Source organism: Manis javanica, chromosome 14, assembly GCF_040802235.1.
Source record: "Manis javanica isolate MJ-LG chromosome 14, MJ_LKY, whole genome shotgun sequence".
NCBI classification, from domain to species: domain Eukaryota; kingdom Metazoa; phylum Chordata; class Mammalia; order Pholidota; family Manidae; genus Manis; species Manis javanica.
Window position 1 is genome coordinate 47,916,418 of NC_133169.1, and position 13,332 is coordinate 47,929,749.

General features: G+C 36.7%; 2 pseudogenes; one reads left to right on the top strand and one right to left on the bottom strand.

Annotated features, from left to right (window-relative positions):
• The window catches only part of LOC140846026 (E3 ubiquitin-protein ligase UBR3-like), a 71,998-nt pseudogene extending 68,281 nt beyond the window's left edge, over positions 1–3,717 (bottom strand).
• A 10-nt stretch (positions 3,718–3,727) lies between these two features.
• Positions 3,728–12,445, top strand: LOC118973203 (olfactory receptor 5V1-like; annotated as a pseudogene).
• The last annotated feature ends 887 nt before the right edge of the window (positions 12,446–13,332 follow it).

Here is a 13,332-nt window from a genome sequence, read left to right on the forward strand (position 1 = left end):
ATTTGTAATCTGCTAGGTTCAAAAAAAGCATGAAAACACTAACATGAGACAAATATTTTAGGAAGATTTCAATGATATGCCCAACTGCCGCTGTGCTAACTGCTTAACACTACATCTTCACAACCTCAATATTTATTAAAACCTGATGGTATTATCGTTGTTTACAAAAAAGGAATGAAAAGTTTATCCAGATCACTCAGTTATAAGTGATAGAGACCAATTTCAAACCCAAGTCTATCTGACTCTAAAGTTCAGGTTCCCTTGCTACTACATCGCCTCTTTCATATAAAATGCTTGTAGTGTCGACCATAAATCCACAGTCTTACATGACTAAAATTCTACATGTCAACTTTGTAAAATTTGATCAGAGGAAAGCAGAATCTACACAGTGTAATCCCATAATCAGTACCAGTGCCCTTTGGTACTGCTCTGTACTCTTTTCTGCTCTGAGCAGTATCTCTGGCTACAAAACTCTGGTAATCTATGCTAGAGTAATTCAGGAAGATATCCAGTAAGCATTTATAACACACGTAGCATATGCTACTCTCTGAATGGAATATAAAACCAATATAAGAAATGGCCCTAAATGTCCAGAGGTATATAGTCCAGGAGCACACCATGTATACATACAATAACCATTATGAAAGTACATAAAAGTATTAATACAAGAATAGACTCACAATCACTAGCAGAAATATAACAGAGAATCAGACAAGTTCAGAGCCTTTTTACAAAAGAGATTTTTTTCTAAAAATGAGTAACTATCCTTGAAGCAAAAAAGGATACTACTTTTTCTCTCTGTTATTAGATCAATCCTTCCCTCAAAATTATTTCACTCCTAGGTCTGGATCATATTTTGATTGAATCAATTTATATTTCTTTCTATTTGGCTTTAGGATTCATTTTTACTCATTTACTATAAAGTGATTCAAAATGATAAAACTAAAACTAGTGTGTGGCAGGACACTAAAATCTAAATGAAAGTTGTAGTAAATTTCTGCAAAAGCAGAACTTAGCACAACTGTACAATTATCTTTAAAATGAAGATATCTGTTAGTGTCTGAATAATAAAATAATATATATAAGCTTTCAAAAATTCAAAGGAATAATCAAGAAAAAAGTGTTAGGAATGTTAGGTGGAAAGACAGACACAAGCAGCCAGAAAAGGGGAAGATAAGGTTCAAAGAAGAAGCCACCCAAACTCTGCCCGGAGGGGGGGGGTTCCCATGTGGAGGCAGCAAAGGTTTTGCAGGGAGATAACTTCCTCCCCTCCCCAACCAGATCACAATAGACTAAAAATGCTCTCTGAGAGGGGTGACTGTATACAAGGACCTATAAATCAAATAATCCCACCTTGCCAGTCAAACAGGTACCTCCTAACCAGAATTCAATAGACAAGCCTCCCACCTAACAAATCAAGGCCTTCATTTACCTTGACTCTGGCCCACTCCTCCCTTGGAGTATATTCAAATAAAACGTGCCCTCTGCTTTGCTACTGTGTCTCCACATTTCAATTCTTACTGCAAGTGGGGACAAGGACTCAGGAGAATGAACTCAACCTGCAACAAATGTATGAAAGACATCCTTTTTCAAAATAATGAAAATTTCATTTAAAAGCTTCTGAAAATACGTGGAAGCATAATCCTCATTACCTAACCCAAACTGCATTATAAAGCCTAACCTGAGCCCTCCTAAATGGGCTACCTTGAATATTAAAAACAACACTTTACATTTACACTGACCTTTATTATGTATAAAGTGATCTAAAGAAATTTCTAACCTGGTGGGTTACTGCATCAAAGACCACTATATGCCCTATTTTACAGATAAGGAAATTGAGCCTTTGAGTGTTTATATAGCCAAGCTCATATTGCTAAGAAATCGAAGAATCAGAATGACAACCCACTTTTTCTGATCTGGGACTCCTTATAATCTATACAACACCTCTGTAACTAGAGACATCATCTCCTCAAGAATCCACCAAAATTTTTCTCCTCTGTCCACCTAACTGAACTGTATTACTCTGACTGTTAGCATCACTAGGCCAATTACTGGTTATCTGATTAAGTAATCTTTCTTCCACCTGTACTACTACTTTCTTTTAATTAATCTAGTGTATTATGAGCACGAATCTCATTAGCTAACCAAAAATAATGTTGCACTTTGTATTTTAAGCATTTTAAGTTATTATTGTATGTTTACTTAATTCAAAACACAGTAGTTCAAAAAAAAACCAGATGAAAGAACACTTCATTTAATAATCTACTCAGGAAACACTAGAAGTGGTATGGAAATTTTACAAAGAAGTTAACAATGCTATTGCTACTAAATAAATAAAGTTGATCTTCCGAGGTTTAGGATGCCTGAATGCTAGAGCCCCTAGGTGCAAAGGGCTGGAAAAAAAAAACAAGTTCACAGGAAACCAGAAAGGCATGAATTAAATCTGACCCTACTTTACATTTTAGAAGTATCATAATGACAGTATACTATGTATCTTTAAATAAAAGTGAAAGAAGGCAAAAATCTTCATAAAATATTTGTATATCAAAAGCTTTTGTAAATATTTACATTCCATTGAACTGAATTTGTATGCCTCATAATAAATAACATTTAAAACAAAGGTATAACACCTATAAACTGAAATTTTCATTTATTGTTTACAATCCATTTCTTTTACTTTTTAAAGATTTCTATTTCCTTACAATCCACACATTAAGTTTTTTCTAACAAACATCTAGATTCCAAATTAGAATATTTTGTATAAGAAAAAATATAGAATAACACTCTGGAGAGAAATAACCATCAATTTTTCAGAAAAAAATACATGTGAAAAAAAGAGTACTTACATCCTTAAAATAATGCTGTAATAATGAAAGCCTCACGTCATGAACAGCTGCACATGTGTCCCAAGGGTAAATCTGCTCCTCTTCACTGACAGGCAGCTTTTTTGACTCAATGTTGTCACAGCATTTCCCCAAAATTACATTAACAACAGAGATAAGTGCTCACTAAATAACAAACTTATATACCTGAGTCACCAAGAAAAGTTGTTATTTACCTCCAGCTACTTTAATTTTTTCCACTATTAGAATATTTTTAAAGACCTAAAGTGGTATTCTAATTTTCTTCTATACAGTAAATAAAGCTTCAAATATACCAATTTTTTAAAAATAACAAAATATCAGTATGAACTCTGTGGATGGATGGATGGGTGGATGGATGGATGGATGGATGGATGGATGGATGGATGGATGGATGGATGGATGGATGGAAGAAGGATGGATAGATGGATGTATGGAGTGACTGACGATGGTTTCCAAAATCTGTCCATTGAAAAAATCTAGAAGTTATGACTCTCCAGTATAAATAAACTTCCTTCCTAAGTATATTATTTCTCAATAACAGGAAACAGTGATCCTTGGAGAAAAAGCTGAGTACAGGACTGGGGAGAAGCACAAGGTGAACTATAATTGTGTGTAATAAAGAGCAAGGAAGTATTCAAACACGGAGTGGTCAGGGCACTAAAGAAATTTCAATTAGCCAAATTTGAGAAAATTTGAGCATTAAAAATAATGATAATAACAGATAATATATTCACTAATTCAGGCAAGGATTCCAAGTAAAAGGGGGCAAGGATAAATTATTAGAGTCAAAACATAGAGTATCATCATATAGATTACCTATCACCTTAACCAAGTAATCAGACGTGGTTGGCATCACCAACAATATGGCAAACTGGCACTATGAGACCTCTGATATGACAAAATGGGAAGGAACATCATCCAATGCCATTACCAAAACTGGTAATGGCATTTAACTTGAATCCAATGATAAGGAAATAATCACACAAATCCAGAAAATGAGACATGGTACAGAACTGGACTCTTGAATTTTTTTAAGAAGAGGTAGCAAAAACTGTTTTAGATTAAAGGGGACTAAGGAAATGACAAGCAAATGTAATGCATGATTATTTTCTTGGCTTTTGGACCAAAAAAAAAAATCCTCTACAAAAAAATTATTAGGACAACTGGGAAAATTTAAATATAAAAATAGATGATATTATTAAATTTCTTTGATATGATAATGGTATTCAGTGGTTATAAAAACAATATCCTTCAGGAGAGCAGGAAAGATGGTAGCATGAGAAGTGAAGTAGAAATAATCTCCAAAACCACATATAACATGAAAACACAGCAAATACAACTAATCTTGAAAGAGTGACCAGAAGGAAACACCAACAGACATTGCATCTGGGGAAAGCAGAATACCTCACGGAAAAGGGTAAAGTAGCAAAGCCACAACTGGGCAGAACCCAAGCCCTCTCCCCAAACCCAGCACACAGGCAGGAGGAACAGAAACGGAGGAGGGAAGAAGTAGAAGCCCAGGACTGCTAAATACCCAGCCGTGAAGATCTACTCTAGGACCACGAACCCACATTGCATGGTGCTCTGGAAATTAAAGGGGTTGGAAAGCAGGGACAGGTGGAACACTTGGGCAGACTGAGATTCCAGCCACTTATATAGAACAAGTACCCAAAAGCAGCCACTACAGGACAAAACAAACGCAGATGCATTGAAAGACTTTCCAACAGTGAGAGGGCTGCTAAAGGGGCAAGGATTACACAGAGCTTGCTACTAAGGAGGAAGGATAAGTAGACAAAATTGTCCCAGCACACTCAGCCCATCAGGATGGGAACTTTCAGGAGTTTCAGGAGCTCCATCCCCCTGGCTGACAATGCAGCCTTGAGGCACCCCCACCATCACAGGCAGCCAGACACTCCTTCCTCCAGGCCAGCACCTGCTCACAAAGCTGTTACACCCTCCATGGCACCACGTCAGCAGGAGGGCAGCACCCAATACAGTGGCTAAAGGGGTGTTATGCAGAGGCTGCTCCCTGCATGCTTGACTAACTGGCCCTCGCAGTTCAGGCAGACACTGTGGCCATGAATCAGGAAAGAGCTCCATCATCCTGGCAGGCACCAGTGCCACATACCTGCAACCAATGTGAACACCCCAGAGAGTAAAGATCCTGGTCACTAGTGGGAGTGAATTACACAAAGTTATCATTTCATAGGATTCAAGTAGGGAAGAAATGTCAAAAGAACCTGGCTCAATCCAAAATCCCTAAAACACCAGAGAGGAGAGTGAAACCAAGATAACCATCTTCTCAATAAAGATTTCAAAGTAAAAATCATGAACTCACAGAGCTACAAAAACATATTCAAGATCTCAGGGACAATTCAAGACAGATGTAGAGACTTTGAAAAATACAATAGCTGAACTGAACGATACAATGGAAGGATTTAAAAGCAGATTAGAAGAGTGACAGGAGACTCAATGGAATACAAATTGCAGAACAGGAACACAGAGAAGCTGAGGCAGAGAGAGAAAAACTGATCCCTAGAAATGAAAGAATATTAAGAGAGCCATGTAACCAATCCAAAAGGAACAATATTCACATTATAAAGATACCAGCAGAAGAGAGAGGAAAAGGGATAAAGAGGGTCTCTGAAGAAATAATCATTGAAAATGTCCCAAATCTGGGGAAGGAAAGTCACACAGGCCATGGAAGAGCACAGATCTCCCAACAAAAAGGACCCAAGGAAGATAACACCAGGACATACAATATTTGAAATGGCAAAGATCAAGGATGGGGACAGAATATTAAAAGCAGCCAGAGAGAGAAAAAGGATCACATACAAAGGTAAACCCATCAGGTTATCATCAGACTTCTCAACAAAAATGTTACAGGCCAGAAGGGAGCGGCAGGATATATTTAATGTAATGAAACAGAAGGGTCTTGAACCAACAGTACTCTACTCAGAAAGATTATCATTTAAATTTGAAGAAGGGATTAAACAATTTCCACATAAGCAAAAATTGAGAGAATTTACCTTCTTCCACAAACTGTCTCCACATTGTTCCTACGGCTAAATAGCTGTTACAAGAACAAACAAAACCATAGTAAAGAAAGTGGAACAATTAATTACTAAACAAATGCAAAATTAAATCAACTACCCCAAAGTCAGACAAGGGATAGACAAAGAGTACAGATTATGACACCTAATATACTAAATCTGGAGGAGGAAGAAAAGGAGGGGGAAAAAATAACATTTAGATTGTGTTTGTAATAGCATTACATGAGTTAAGTTAGACTATGAGATAGAAAGAAAGTTACCCTTGAACCTTTGGTAACCACAAATCTAAAGCCTGCAATGGCAATAAGTACATACATATTGATAATCACCCTAAATGTAAATGGTCTGAAGGCTTCAATCAAAAGACATAGAGTCTTTTGGGACAAAAAATAAGACCCACCTATATAATGCCTACAAGAGACTCAGTTCAAACCCAAAGACATACACAGACTAAAACTGAAGTTATGGAAAAAGATATTTTATGCAAGTAATGGAGAAAAAAGCAGGCATTGCAGTACTTGTATTCAACAAAATAGACTTCAGGAAACAAAGTAACAAGACAAAGAAAACATTAGATAATGATAAAGGGGTCAGTCCAACAAGAGGATATAACCATTATAAATATCTGTGTACTTAACAAAGAAGCACTCAAAAATGTGAAACAAGTACTAACATAATTAAAGAGGGAAATAGATTGTGATGCATTCATTTTAGGAGACTTCAACACATCACTCTCTCCAAAGGACAGATCAACCAGACAGAAAATAAGTAAGGAGACAGAGGCACTGAACAACACATTACAACAGATGGACCTAACAGACATCTACAGAACACTCCACCCAAAAGCAACAGGGCACACATTCTTCTCAACTGAACATAAAACATTTTCAAGAATAGATCACATACCACAAAAAACCCTAAAGAATCCACCCCAAAACTACTAAATCAAATATCTGAATTCAGCAATGTTGCAGGATACAAAATTAACACACAGAAATCTGTTGCACTCCCATATACTAATGATGAACTAGCAGAAAGAGGTATCAGGAAAACAATTCCATTCACAATTGCATCAAAAAGAATAAAATACAGAGGAATAAACTTAACAAAGGAAGTGAAAGACCTATACCCTGAAAACTGTAAGACACTCATGAGAGAAATTAAAGAAGATACCAATAAATGGTTCACATTCTGTGCTCATAGATAGGAAGAATTAATACTGTCAAAGTTGCCATCCTGCCCAAAGCAATCTACAGATTCAGTGCAATCCCTATTGAAATACCAACAGCATTCTTCAACAAACTAAAGCAAATAGTTCTAAAATTCATATGCAACCACAAAAGACCCCGAATAGACAAAGCAATCATGAGAAGGAAGAATAAAGGAGGGAAAATTATGCCCCCTGACTTCAAGCTCTACTACAAAGCCACAGTAATCAAGACAATTTGGTATTGGCAAAAGAACAGACCCATAGACCAGTGGAACAGAATAGAGTCCAGATATTAACCCAAGCATATGTGCTCAATTAATATAGGATAAAGGAACCATGGATATACAATGGGGAGATGACAGCCTCTTCAACAGCTGGTGTTGGCAAAACTGGACAGCTACATGCAAGAGAATGAAACTGGATCATTGCTTAACCCCATACACAAAGTAAACTCAAAATGGATCAAAAACCTGAATGTAAGTCATGAAACCATAAAACTCTTAGAAGAAAACAGGCAAAAATCTCCTGAATATAATCATGAGCAACTTCTTCCTGAATGCATCTCCTTGAGCAAGGGAAACAAAAGCAAAAAATGAACTTATGGGAATACATCAAACTAAAAAGCTTCTGTACGGCAAAGGACACCATCAACAGGCAAAAAGCCATTCTACAGTAAGGCAGAATATACTTGTAAATGACATATCCAACAAGGGGTTAATATCCAAAATATATAAAGAACTTACACACCTCAACACCCAAAAAGCAAAGCAAATAACCCAATTAAAAAATGGGCAGAGATATGAAGAGACAGTTCTCCAAAGAAGAAATTCAGATGGCCAAAAGCACATGAAAAGATGCTCCACATCACTAATCATCAGAGAAATGCAAATTAAAGCCCCAATGAGATATCACCTCACATCTGTAAGGATGGCCAGAATCAAAAAGACTAAGAACAACAAATGCTGACAAGGATTCGAAGAAAGGGGAACCCTCCTATACTGCTGGTAGGAATGTCAACTAATTCAATCATTGTGGAAAGCAATATGGAGGTTCCTAAAAGAACTAAAAATAGAAATACCATTTGACTCAGAAATCCCACTCCTTGGAATTAACCCAAAGAATACAACTTCTCAGATTCAAAAAAACATATGCACCCCTATGTTTATTTCAGCACTTTTTACAGTAGCCAAGATATGGAAGCAACTTGTGTTCATCAGTAGATGAATAAATAAAGAAGATGTGGTACATACACACAATGGAATACTATTCAGCCATAAGAAAGAAACAAATCCTACCATTTGCAACAACATGGATGGAGCTTGAGGACAATATTCTCAGTGGAATAAGCCAGGCAGAGAAAGACAAGTGCCAAGTGATTTCCCTCATTTGTGGAATATAACAATGAAACAAAACTGAAGGAACAAAATAGCAGCAGACTCAGAGACTCCAAGAAGGGTCTAGTGGTTATCAAAGGGGAGGGGTGTGGTAGGATGGGTGGGGAGGGAGGGAGAAGGGGTTTGAGGGGTATTATGTTTAGTACTCATGGTGTGGGAGATCACAGGGAGAACAGTGAAGCACAGAGAAGGCAAACAGTGACTCTGTGGACAGTGACTGTGAAGGGGTATGTGGGGGGGACTTGGTGAAGGGGGGAGCCTAGTAAACATAATGTCCTTCATGTAGTTGTAGATTAATGAAACCAAAAAAAGTGAGTGTGTAAAGATGTAGAGAACTGAAATTGTGCAGCTTTACAGAACCTTGATATTTGAGAAAGTGGGTGTTTTTGTTCAGTCATTTTCATTTGCTCACTAAACATCTGTTGATTGAATTATATCCAAACACTTTCTGGTCTGTGTTGTAATTTTCTTTCCTAAATATCATGACTTTAATATCACAAAAATACATTGTCTTTTCCTCCAAAGCATGATACAGACCCGGGGTGGTTTGCGAATATAAAAGCTAAAATAATCCAAGTAACATCAGTGATTCTTGCTTAAATATACATCACATGGAGAAGAGGGACGGGAGGATGGCCTAAGTGAGAGGAGGGGTCAAAGAGGTGCAGGCTTCCCATTATAAAATAAAGAAGCCACAGGGATGAAAGCACAGCACTGGGAATATAGTCAATAATATTGTGGAATATTTGTATGATATTATCTACAGATATCTACATTTATCATGGTGAGCATTTAGCAAAGTGTATAATTCTCAAATCACTATGTTGTACACTGAGACCAGTATAATATGTACGTTAACTATATTTCAATTAACTTTATTTCAATTAAAGTTAAGGGTAGTAGCCCTCAGGAAGATATTCAAGAGTATTAGTTTAATGAAACATAAGAGAAATAATAAAATAGAAAAATTTGTCAACTGAATGTTTTCTGTAGTTTTCAAAAGACAGACAAATGGGTGGAAGGAAGGACAAAAAGAAACAAAGAAATCAGAAGACGGATAAGAAGGAAATAATGAAATATTGCATTAAAGAAAGGTGGTAGAAAATTTTATTCCATTTGTAAAAATAAATCATTATATATAAATTTGCATTATTTGTATATTTTATCTGAGCCAATATATCATCAGTAATCTCCAGCAGACAAAATAAATGTGGAGGCAGAAGCACTGAAATGATGGTTATATTTTATTAGCTAATCATCTCCCTCTCTGTCATACACATTCAATATTTAAAAAAGTAGTTTTCAATGTGACAGAACCACCCATAGAAGTACTGATTTTTAGACCTTCAGCTAGGTTTCTTTATTAAATAGTTTTCAAAATGATTATGAGGACTTAAAATACATACAAATGTAATTTAAAAATTAAAGGAGTTACAATGGCCAAGAGCTTCCATCACACCTAATTTTTGTGATCTCAAATTTCTTTGAACAATTAGACACGTTGAAATATTTATTTTAAGGAGAATGGGAGCTGAGTATCATGTGAATATATTTGTTTCTAATTTTCTTCATACTTAGGCACTATCAAACATTTTATTTGTCCTTTATTCTTTAAAAATTTTTATTGAAATAGATGATACACAATATTATGTTTGTTTTAGATGAACAAAGTGATCCAATAATTGTATGCATTGCCAAATGCTCATCATAATGTGTAGTGATTATATGTCACCAAAAATATATTACAATATTATTAGTTCTATTGCCTATGCTCTACTTCCATCCCTGTGACTAAATTATTTAATACATTGAAATTTGTAATTCTTTATCTAATGCACCTATTTCATTTGCCCCTGTCCATGGTAACCAGCAGTCTGTTCTCTGTGTTTATGAGTCTGTTTCTATTTTCTAGCTTGTTTAGTTTATACTTTGTATGCTGCATCAATTTATCAAGCTATACTAATTCTGGAGAACACCTGTTAAAATTCATTCTTAAATTATTGTGATTCTATTATAAAAAACATTTCCATATTTATTCTTAACAACAGATACAATTTGTCTAACCAGGAGATGCACCATTTATTCATCTGCACCTATACAAAAAAGTAAAATATTCTTTTATTGTATGTTCATTGGTAAAATTTATTAAAATAATTTACCATGTATTTGTTTTCATTGTTTTTTTGTACATAAAGTAAAATGGGGGTGTGAAGATGGTTGAAAAGGTGACAGATAAAGAGGTACAGACTTCAAATTATAAAATGAATTGGGCATAGGAATGGAAGTGAAAGAAAGGGTTATAAAAAATAACACAGTAATACGGTGGTTGGTAGCGGGGTGTACATGGACCATAGAAAGACTCGCTGGGAATGTGGGTAAGTACTGAGTCACTATGTTTGTTGTACATCTGAAACCAATACAATGTTGTACATGAACAATATCCCCCCAAAATTACATACATTGTAAAATATATAGCTACTGCCTTTGAGATACTTAGAATTGAGATAGTGCATAAAATTGTAAACATTGAAATAATAAAAGCAAAATAAGGTAAATTCCCATTAGTTTCAAGAATCCAAAACAGCTATATCACTGAGTTATGAAACTTCAAATGCTAGTGAAAGGTCCACAATGGTTTTAATGAGGAGGTGAATTTTTAAACATCTCTAGTCTCAGAGGGCTTCCTCATGGTAAGGAACTGAGGATGAGTATTCCAAGCAAGAGCATGAAGTCAGGAGATGTTTTTAACAATAGGTCTAATAAATGGAATCTTTAATTAAAATATAAGTAACATATTCCTCATCAACCACACACAATGACTTGATAAATTTCTAATCAATAGTTCCCTTGGCTTTTTTCTCTAACCCAGTTTTTGCCTTCCTTCCCTCCAGAGAGACATTAAAGGAGTTACAATGGCCAAGAGCTTCCATCACACCTAATTTTTGTGATCTCAAATTTCTTTGAACAATTAGACACGTTGAAATATTTATTTTAAGGAGAATGGGAGCTGAGTATCATGTGGAGAGAGGGGTGGATGGCTACAATCTCACCCCCGTGACTCACTTTATCCTCACGAGGCTCTCTGACCTCCCCGAGGTGCACTATCCTCTCTTTGTGGTCTTTGCCATCACCTACCAGGTCACCTTGGTGGGAAACGGGGCCATTCTCTTGGCCATCTGGATGGAGAAGAAGCTGCACACACCGTGTATTACTTTCTGGCTAGTCTGTCCCTCTTGGACATGTTCTGCCCATCAGCTACTATCCCCAAGGTGCTGGACAACCTCCTGACTGGGAATCACAGATTTCCTTCCTGGGATGTGCTTTGCAGCTTTATTTCCTGGTGACCCTGGCGGGGACTGAGGTCTTCCTTCTCGCTGCCATGGCTTATGACCGGTATGTGGCCATCTGCTTCCCCCTCCATTACACCCTCATCATGACAAAGGTTCGCTGTGCCCAGCTGGCAGCAGGGTTTCTCCATTCCCTCCTCCACACAGTGTCCACCTTCTGCCTGTCTTTCTGCAAGTCCAATCGGGTTAACCAGTACTACTGTGACGACCCCCCACTGGTGGCCCTCTCCTGCTCATCCACCTACATGGCAGAAATGCTTGTTTTAGTGGCAGGAGGTGTCTCGGGAATTGGTGCCTTCATCTCTTACGTTTCTGTCATATCCGCCATCCTAAAGATCCAGTCGGTGGAAGGGAAGCACAAAGCCTTCTCCACATGTGTCTCCCGCCTCCTGGTGGTCTGTTTGTTCTATGCCACAGCCATCTTCACCTATATTCGTCTTCAAGTCACCACTCCCCAGACAGGGACAGACTCATCGCCATGCTCTACGGGGTTATCACCCCAATGCTAAACCCCATGACCTACAGCTTGAGGAACACAGAGGTGAAAGGGGCACTTGGCACGGTCTTATGTCACTGAGCATGTTTACACTGAGTGTAAGAGTAAAACAGAAAAAGTCCATACTCATTTTAGAACACATTTATAAGGAGAATTCATAGACAATAATTTTATTTGACACATAGAATACACTTACGCACACTGAAATTTATAAACATGCAAACATACACATGATTTTAGTTTATCTGAAAGCCTACATTCCTATATATGCATATGTTGTATCTCAATCCAAGGGGAACTTAAAGTATATAACCCCAAAATAAACCTTTTCATGAGTAGCAGAGAATACTAGTTATAGTATATAAGAATAAACTGAGCCTCTTTTAAGATAATTAGAATTTATGTTCATAGCCATATCCATATCCATAGCTAAACCTATACTACCTGTTTTTATATCTACATTTACATCTATATCTAAATGTCTATTCATAGATCTTTGTTTTTCTTCTTTTCCTCATGTGATTGAATGCCTGTGCTCTCTCCATAAAATTATGCTTTTGCTCATTCTGTCTTTTTTTTTGCTTCTACTTACTATGTTTTTATCTGCTTTTCTTCCTCTTTCTGTGACCCTGTACATTCTTAGACCTACCTGTCTCTGGTTTAGTTATCTAATTTAGTTCAGTAAAGTACTCTCATCTTACTCTCAACATGATCAAAACTGAAAGCACCATTTTCTAACACAGACACACACACACATACACACACCACAAACACTCCTTATCAGTTGCTGTGTATTTTTAGTATCAGTATTCTCCAGCTACAGGGACTAAAATCCCTGAAACTAGTCTCTCATTTAGATATAGTAACTATTATGGAGAAATGGACACACATAATTTATAATTGTATCATTTTCCCCACCATTACTGAGATAGAGTTGACATATAATGTTGTATAAGTTTTGGTGTGCA